The sequence below is a fragment of the Lygodium microphyllum genome, chromosome 13 (assembly GCF_053477565.2).
Source record: "Lygodium microphyllum isolate KBCC chromosome 13, Lygodium_microphyllum_v1.1.10, whole genome shotgun sequence".
Classification (NCBI taxonomy): Eukaryota; Viridiplantae; Streptophyta; class Polypodiopsida; order Schizaeales; family Lygodiaceae; genus Lygodium; species Lygodium microphyllum.
Window position 1 is genome coordinate 82,199,052 of NC_141147.1, and position 7,618 is coordinate 82,206,669.

General features: G+C 41.0%; 1 pseudogene; it reads left to right on the forward strand.

Annotated features, from left to right (window-relative positions):
* Nucleotides 1–718: 718 nt before the first annotated feature.
* LOC148026843 (uncharacterized) lies at nt 719–3,839 on the forward strand (annotated as a pseudogene).
* Nucleotides 3,840–7,618: the final 3,779 nt, after the last annotated feature.

A 7,618-nucleotide genomic window follows, 5' to 3' on the forward strand; every position in this document is an offset into this window, starting at 1 on the left:
TGAGCAGGCAAGACTGACATGTGCTGTGTGTATGTGTGTGTGTGTGCATGTGTGCGTGCGTGCGTGTGTGTGTGTGTGTGTGTGTTTGCGTGTGTGCATGCGTGCGTGCGTGTGTGTGTGTGTGTAGACTCGATGACTCGATGAATAGCCTTATAGATGTAGCAATAATGGCTACTTACGTGTCCCCCATGTTTGACATTTTGAAGACTTGCAGCAGCATATGTGTTGCAATTGCAACATTGGATCGTGGGTCACTTTTATTGATCACATAAAGCGTACATTGAATAACTTGAATTCCTTCTTTCCTTGTTTATTCTATATACTCCCATTCATCATAATAGGTTTTTGGAGTTTTGAGTACATGCATGAGTAGGGAAGGAGGTTCCACTTGGCTTGTGTTTCCAACATCAAAAAAGCTAATCAGTTAAACATTCATGGAGCCATAGCTTCAGCTTGACCATCCAAGAAGCCCTAGCCCCTGGCCTCCTTGTTCTAGCATCAACAAACCTATCAGCGTGAACATTCATGGAGCCACATCCATCCACAGAGCATAGCTTCAGCTTTATCATCCATGGAGCCATAGATACTTGAACCTCGACTACACATGCCCCTTGCGTGATCGTACCTCCCCAACACCAGGATTCAGTCACACATGAGCCCAAGTTTGTCATGAAGTGCTGCTACCTTGTGAACGACTCGAGGCCCTTTGTCTTTTGCCATGGCTTATTCTCCTTTTGCCATTTGTGTGGCTATTGTGGTGGTAGACTTCATATTGACCATCGGGGTTGTGAGTGCTTATGAGAGGGAAAGCTACAAAATCTTATATAAACAGCATATTTGGAAGACATGCCATTAAAAAATTCACTATGGTTGACTTCTCAGGCTCAGAGTTGTGGCATTTCTTTATTGTTTGTCCATCCTGATATATGTGGTTGTTCTTTGGGGACCCTTTATTTTTGAGTACTACACACAGTACGTTGCAATTCTATAAAGGCCTTTGATGACATAATCCTCTTCATTCTCAAATTCACAGAATCTATGTCATGATTTGACTTCTAATAAGCTTATTGTTTTTGAAATGGTTTCTACAGATGGAGTTTCACTTTTCTTATTGTCTATTTTGGGGTATTTCTCTCCATCACCCTTTAGGCAATATCTGTTAACATTATCTCTCAGTAAGGTGCACTTAGTTTTCTAGTTGATGGAATTAGTCCATGCCTGATAGGACACTAAACATGGACAATAGGGTTGTGGCCTTTGCATTGCTAAACTCTTTCCCTCCACCTGTACCGGGTTTTCCATAAAAGAAATCCTAAAGGGAAGAAATCAGGACTCTTCACCTAGTAAAGTGCTCACAACTAACAAGAGACTATTGAGTGGATACCCACAAGTTGACGAGGAAGTGGGTGTTGTCGATTCCCCTTCTTTGAGGTCTTACTACACATCAAAAGAAGCTAGAGCATATGGTTACATGATGCAAATTATTTACCAAGTAAGAAGCTTTGGATGTGTCTCAAAGGTGCGCATAATCATTTTTATGCCTTTCCTAATTACATTTTCCACATGCAGGTGGTTCTGGGAGTAGCTTTTGTAACAGATGTAGTTTACTGGACTTGTATATTTCCAAGCTATAATTTTTTTGATGTGGTAAGTTGTTTCAGGTTTGCTTGATGTGCTGTTCTTATGAAAAACAATTGGTTCACTCTGCTTAGAATGATTGAAATAAAAATGATAGTGTATGTTAGGATCTTCTAAGTTCTAACTAGCAAAGCTCATGGATTAAAGGGCTATGCTCTGCTAGTGTTTGGATTGAGGTGCCAACAACCATTCAGTTGCTCATTATTAACCAGTCATCATCTTAGACATTTTCCCAAAGGTGATGTCTAGTATTAAAACCTACATGATAGTGCGAGATTGTGGTTTCAATTGAGTCTTCTTTGAATTGTCACTTGGTTGCATACCTTTTTCTGTATGGTGTGGGGGGGTAAGCCTAGGCTCTTGCCCACTTAGACACTTGAACTTCTTAGTAGGGGTATTGAGGGGAAGGATACCAATTTGATTAAGCTCTACATGTTCATTTGGTTTGTGGTTATCATATCTACATATATAAATAATGCTAGCTTGGCACTTTCCTTGCCCCTTCGCCCTACCAATATGGGGATGTGTATCTTATTTCAAAAAAAAGTACCACATTGTCTAATTTCTTTGAAAAATTGGGTAGATAGTTTGGGGAATTTAACAATCTCAATCACTGGGTTCTTGGTTCAGGCTACCCCGGTCTGTTTAAAGGCATTCTTTCTTGAATCATACAGCATGCATCTTTGCTATTATTTGTATACTTTTTCTTTCTAGTTTAGGTTATGAAGTGGCAAAATAGTTTATTATAATGTTGAGTGAATGTTTTGTATGTGAGCTTGTATTTTATCTTTAGACAGTTGATTCGAGTGGTAAAATGTCATAAATATTGGACATTGTAAAGCCATGATTTGCATAGTGGGCATGTTTATGAAGTTTGTGAGAGTATTAAGAACTTTCTTGGGGATTTTTTCAGATAGAGATTAGTATGCATGCGGTAAATCTAGTTTTCCTACTTGGGGAGCTTGCTTTGAATAATATGACGAACATTTGGTAGCTTATTAGTTAAGTGAGATAAGTGAAGTCGTTCTAATAGTGATGGCATGAGTGTAGATATTTTATTGGTACCAAGGTGCATATTTCTTCATGTGGACAACAGTTTTCATATTCTTTTCTTGGATTATCCATGTGCTAGGGGAGAATCAATAAAATTTTTTCTCATATGTGTTACCAATATAAGTACCCATGTTCATGGAAGTGTATTTGGTTTGTTACCTTCTAGATCTTAAAACCTATGTTTCGTAAGTGTCCATTTGCATCTACTGTAAAATTAATGCAAAGTTGCAGCTTGCTAATTTGTAATAAAAACAGTCATGGCCACTCGACTTATCTTGATGCCCAATCAAGTACCCTCCTCTCTCATGAACACTGGTAGCTCCACGATCCTCGATGCAAGCTCGAGCAACCTCAATCCCTCTTTGTCAAGCTCCATCCTCCATAGCCACGCGAGACAAGAGAAGAGAAAAAGATGAAGAGAGGAGATGGGGAGCTTACCTTGATGCCCAATCAAGTACCCTCCTCTCACGTAGTAGATATTTTATTGGTACCAAGGTGCATATTTCTTCATGTGGACAACAATTTTCATATTCTTTTCTTGGATTATCCATGTGCTAGGGGAGAATCAGTAAACTTTTTTCTCATATGTGTTACCAATATAAGTACCAAAACCGTGTTCATGGAAGTGTATTTGGTCTGTTACCTTCTAGATCCTAAAACCTATGTTTTGTAAGTGTCCATTTGCATCTACTATAAAATTAATGCAAAGTTGCAGCTTGCTAATTTGTAATAAAAACAGCTTGGTGTTTCTATGTAGCAAATTGAAGAGTTTCTACATTTAAAGTTTAATAATAGGACTATTGGACATTTAATACAAAGCTGCAGCATTGACCATGCAGTGAATGAAGAGTTTTTGCAGTTAATATTAAGTAGGAGTATTGGACATTTTGTGATCTCACATGTAGTTTGAGAGTCCCCATTTTCTGTAGTAAGTCTAAACTGTACCATATGTTTCTTCAATGTTTTTTGTTGCCATATCCTTTCCTTGATGTGTCGGTGGATCTTGCACCACTTTGGTAAGTCTAGTATCAGATCATTATAAATCAAGCAGGTACCATTGAATCTTATTTAACTTATGTAGGATGTTGGTCTCATGCAGGTATTTCCTATTATGTATAATACACTTTTTTGCATGTCATATATCATGAAGATATTTTGCAAAGCTTTATCATCACTAAAAAGCTAAACTGTTTTATGAACCCTTAAGAGTTAGTTGTGATCAATTCTATGACAAAAATAGTCATAAAAAAATAAAAATATAGCAAGGGATTTATAAATTATGGCAAGAAATTACAGAAGGGTAAAAAAAAGCACATAAAAGGTTACATAGGGATATATAAAACATGCCATGAACACACGTCATATATAGGATTTATACATAGTGACCCCCCCCCAAGATATTTACATCTTAAGCACATGTGGCTCATATTTGAGCTAAGATGACCAAGAAAAAGAATACTATATATGAAAGGATAATCGATTTTATTATTTGAATCCAAGTTTGCCTCAACTCCTTTCAAACTATCCCACCACTTTGGCCTCCTAAATATGAGTAAAATACATCACTTGATTCTATTTCTATTGTTTATGGTGTGACATATTTAGGAAAATCATTTAATTTTTACTCACCAAATTCCACATCCTTTGAGTGATGTTCTCTCCTTAGTAGATCAAGGATGATCTCTTGGGAAATTCTACTTTGACCTATTTAGGAATTGAATATGGGTAGGCCATAGCTTTAGAGTGCAAGACCTCAACAATTTTGTTCCTTCCATGACTAAAGGGAGCTCTCTCACTCAACCCTGAGACCTGCGGACCGCTTATTGGTCAAGCATTTCAAGCCGAGTGGCCATGGCTACGTGGCCATGACTACTTCTCACATAGGTGTAGTGAGCTTACCTTGATGCCCAATCAAGTACCCTCCTCTCTCGTGAAGACTGGTAGCTCCATGATCCTCAATGCAAGCTCGAGCAACCTCAATCCCTCTTTGTCAAGCTCCATCCTCCATAGTCGTGTGAGACAAGAGAAGAGAAGAGAAGAGAAAAAGATGAAGAGAGGAGATGGGGAGCTTCTCCTCCTCAATCCCTCACTCTCACACACTCACTCCCTCACTCAAGCACACACAAGAAGGAAAGAAGAAGAGAAGAAGAAGAAGAAGAAGCTTTTTTCCACACACCAAGAATGAGAGTTTCCATTAACTTTTTGGCTTATATACATGCTCTCTTTCCCTTGGGCGGTCATCCCCTTTTTACATGGTTGGTCGTGGCCTAGGCCCTTTTTTCCTTTGCCCTAGCTTCCTAGCTTAGTCCTATCACCCGTTCATGGTTATAAATTGCGTAGGAGAGAGGTTGGTGCTCTTTTACAAATATTTTGGTTACACCTTTATATTTAAAGGTGTGCCTTCTTACTTTTGGCTTTTTTGCAGCTTCCATGGTTGCGTATTGGACTCTTGGTGGTTGTTCCCATGCTTTTAAATTTTTTTTGAGCCTGCTCTCTTGTGAGACACCTTTTCCTTTTTTCTGCCTTGCGCTTTTCCTCTTGATGCCTCTTTTTCTACTTTCTCTACGCTATAGTAAACATTATCCCCTCCTAGTCGAGTGCTAGTCCCATGGAACTACTAGGTGGTGAGTTGGATAGTGGTGATGGGGTAGCCGGGTGGCTTTTTGAGTTTGTATACAAGCCCTGGTTGAGGTTGTGTTGAAGGGATTTATGATTGGAATTAAAGATGGTGTTGGAGTGAGTCCCTCTGGAAAGTTGGTTGTGGGGGATATATGCCTTTAAAATTGAAAATGATGTTAGACGGATGCTCCTTGGAGAAGCAGAAGATGGTGGACCTATCCTTGAGGTTGAGGACGCCATTGGACAGGTTTCCTTCGTTGTGACCTCTCCTTGATGCGACATGATCTTAACCTGCAGGAAAAATTTGTGCACTTCTTAAGGGGTGTGTCTGCCTTATCGTAGCAGTGTTTGGTGCACGTGCTTGTGGAACTAGGAGATGGGTCGAGCCCTTGGTGTGGTGTCCCACACTTGAGGACCCAGTTCGTGCATTGTTGTATGTGCGGTGCGTCACTTAGGGAGATAGGTCTAAGAGAATGTCCTACCCTTGATGTGCCCTAAGCATGTGCAGTGGAGGATGGGGCTAACGAAGGAGAATGTCCTACCCTTGATGCCATTAGACAGGTTTTCTTCATTGTGCCCTCTCCTTGATGTGCAGTGGAGGATGCCATTGGACAGGTTTCCTTCGTTGTGCCCTCTCCTTCATTAATGCCAAAAAAGAGTGGGGGAAGGTGGGCTTCCTCAACTGCTAGCTTTTGCTTAAGTAAAAACCTAATGGTCCTAAGGTAATTGCAAGTAGTTATGAAGGTTGGGTCCGGGCAGGAAGAGAAATCCTCAAGGAAATGGTTGATGGATGGGCGAAAGTCCCCTGATTTGAAGGTCATGCATTCCTCAGGAATCTCTGCGTTGACATTGTAGATCTTCAGGAAGTCGTATCTTCCATGCACCTCCCTGACATAATCAACTCTGTGTCTGTGGGGGTAGGGCATGTAGATAGGATCATTCCATTCCTCAGTGTGTTGTGGAAGGTCATGCATGCATCAAAATTGGTATCCCAAATCCTCCTCTACCACTTTGGCTATTCCTCGTAGCCTTAGATGATTTTGGGAACCTGATAGACCTTATCCTGCTAGTAGTCCACGGGTTCCTGCCTCCATTGTGTGATTATGATGCTCCGCTCCTCGACCCATCGGTTCACTAAAGTATTGCCCAAATGAATGATTATTTTCACTACCTCCAAGGGTAAGACTTGGTCCAAGGCTCATTGGGTAGAGGAAGGAGAACTCAAAGGGTTGGGATTGAAGCTCCTGGTATTGCCAGACTTCCCTAAGAGTGCATATGACTTGCCCCCGAATGGGCTGAGTTTAGCATTAGTGGATTGCAACTGTGGTTGACCAATGAGGGTCCAATGAGTGTGAGTCAAGACATTGAAGTCAGCTCCCTCATCAATCAAGGCATCAAATGTGTGTGTGCATCGGGCGGTGGCCATGATGTGCAGGTATGCTGGTGCTACTACCTCCTCATCCTCATCTTCTAATGCGGTGATGGTAGCTACACAGAAATTGACAGTGGATTCTAACGTAGGGGGATCATGCAGTGGATGTGTGGGAGGGTAGTACTTCTTCATGCAACTGCCATTGAAGAAGCCTATGCCCTCACCTTCAAGGGTTTCAAGTTCTACATTGCCTGTCCTACTAATCGTGCGCACGCAGAAAGGTCCTAATCCTCAAGACTTCATTTTTTGCTTGTGGCCCTTTATGGAGTAGAGAAAAACAAGGTCTTTCTACTCAAAGTTGTGTTGTTTGACATGCTTGTCGAACCACATCTTCCATCATGCTTTCTCACAAATTAGGGCATGGGTGGCTAGGATCCGGGTCTCAGTGAGCCGTTCCAATTCCATGAGACGGTCGGTCCATGCTTCCTTCCCTTCCCATCTCTCCTGTACTTCTATTTGCAAGCTAGGGACAAAGAATTCTAATGGCAAGATGGCCTTAGTTGCAGCCTCAGTCCCATAGGTCAACCAAAAGGGCAGCCTAAAGGGCGTTTGTCCCACAGCCATTTTATAGGTTTTCTGATAGGCCCATAATGCTACCATAATTTTGTTTTCCTAGTCACTTTGCAAGGTAGAAACTACCTTCATAAGAACATTGAATAAGATCTTGTTTGTGGATTTTTCTTGGCCATTAGCTTAAGGGTAGTAGGGTGATGATTTCCTATGGATGATTAAGAAGGTTGAGAGTAGATGGGCAATCACCTCATTGATGAAGTGAGTGCCTTGGTTGCTTACTAACTCGATAGGGAAACCAAATGGTGAGATGACCTGGTCATCCCATAAGAAATTTGATGTGGTCCTAGCATTGTTCTTCCTAGT